The sequence below is a fragment of the Sorex fumeus genome, unplaced genomic scaffold (genome assembly GCF_029834395.1).
Source record: "Sorex fumeus unplaced genomic scaffold, SorFum_2.1 ptg000048l, whole genome shotgun sequence".
Lineage (NCBI taxonomy): Eukaryota > Metazoa > Chordata > Mammalia > Eulipotyphla > Soricidae > Sorex > Sorex fumeus.
In genome coordinates, this window is record NW_026606105.1 from 14,187,105 (window position 1) to 14,189,188 (window position 2,084).

A 2,084-nucleotide genomic window follows, 5' to 3' on the forward strand; every position below is an offset into this window, starting at 1 on the left:
AGTCACGGTGATTGCTCTAAACGCAGCCACCCTCCACAGACAGCCCCAGGACCCTGGTGAGGAGATATTTGTGACTCTCCTGATCTCATTTGAAGTCTACTTTATGGAGAGGAAGTTAAGGCTGAGCCAAGGGCCCTGGGAAGTTCAGAAGATAAATAAAAATGTTTTTGACCCCAAGGGTACGGCCATAACTTCTGGAGCCATGAGCTCTTGAATCACTACAGGATGACCTTTCCGGTATGGAAGTTGTGTGTTCTGGCTACTTGGTTATTCACATAAGTTGAGAGGAGCCTGGGGGCTGGTTGGTGGACTGTTCTAGGGGCTGCTTTCAGCAGTGACAGTGTAACTAAACACACCTTATGCCTTGTTTTTCCTTCAGCCTTAAAACAGTGCTTTAATAAAATAGAGGATGACATTTCAGAAAAAGAGCCCATAATTCACTTCTACCCAGGTTCTTCCTCTTCCCATTCACTTGAATAGTTCTCAGCTCAGAATCCCTAAGCTGCTTTTATCAAAACAACATTGTACCTTGCATCAAAGTTAGCTTTTGATTTAGACTTTAAGCAATCTTGCTACCTTCCAACTGATCTTGGTCTCAAGTCTGGACTTGAACAGCTGGGAAAAACTGGGTCTTCAGAGAGCCATTATGTCCTTCCCCTGCCCCATACCCCAAGGGAATGGACAGATAACAGAGAAATGGCAAATTCCATAAGGGAAAGATCTCTGGCCTAGGAAGACAGGAAGCCCACCAAGGAGATTTTAACCCGTGAAGTATCAGCCAACAGGCCTCACAGCACCTGCGTGGTAATAACCAGGGAAGCATATTAAAGAGGCAGATGCTATGCTTGATCTGGAGGAGTCCCAGATTCAGTGTCCTTCACCACCTGATTCCCCTGAGTACAGCCATGAGTGACTCCCAAGCATTGTCCCCAAATGGCAGCTTTCCAGGGTCCTACCCTGATTATTGTGAGTCTCAGTCTCTTTATGGGGGTATATATTTACAGGTATATGAAATACCCAGATAGGCTGGTGGGATGGCTCAGTGGCAGAGCACCTTCCTAGCATAGTCAGGGCCATGAGTTTGATCCCTGGTACTTCATGGCCACCAGCAGCACTTGGGGTAGCCATGGAAGCCCCTGAGTACTACACATGTAGACCAAACCCAAGTGACCCCAACCCTTACTAGCTCTCCTGGGTGTACTCTGTATTCCCTATTGGAGAATTAAAAAGCAATTGAGAAATATCTAGATGAGGGCTGGGGATGTGGCTTAGTGATAGAGCACGTACTTCTCAGGATTTTAATGCTGACACTCAAACATAAATATCTAGGTGATTCTAGTGCCGATGAATGTTTAGATATGCCGTGCCAGACAGCAAGCCACTCGAGAACTCTGTCTTTGGCCCCTGACAGTCCTCGGTTCTTTCTAGGCTCTTGCATTTATGGCTTCTCTGGGATGCTAAGCCTTTGTAAAGACAGATAAAGAAATTAGTAATGCAGTGGCCATGTTATTCTTCATAAAACGATCACTTTGTAGAGAGTAGGCAAGCAATGCTTAGCATGAGATTAGTATTTTTAAAGAGAATGTCCTATTTGATCAGGAAACCCCTACCTCGAGTTTCAAAGGATAAAAGGCATGAGGGGATTGAGGGGATTTGAAACCCGTATTTCTTTGAAAAGTGTGTTTAAAGTATCACTTGAGTCTTCAACTTTTTGCTCGCCAGCATCACAAGATTTGGCATATAACAGTGTTCAAGTTGTTACAGAAAAGCTCGGTCTCCAAGTAGTGCCAAATCAAAGAAACTGTCACAATGGAAATGCTACCTGTTCCTCCAGGCTCAGCCCACTGGATTCTTGGGGAGACGAGCTCCCAGCTGTCGAGGGCAGACACTGGAGCCAAAGGGAGGAGAGCATGAGTGGGCTGCCCTCTCCTTTCCTCCAGCAGGGACTCCTTACCACCAGTGGCTCTAAAGGAAAGAGCATTTTGCTTGCTTTTTGTGGCATCTCAGCAAGCTTTGACACTCTGAACTCCCTTTGGCTAACTCTTTGGAGAACACTCATTCCAGCGAGCATGAAAAGAAAGCTT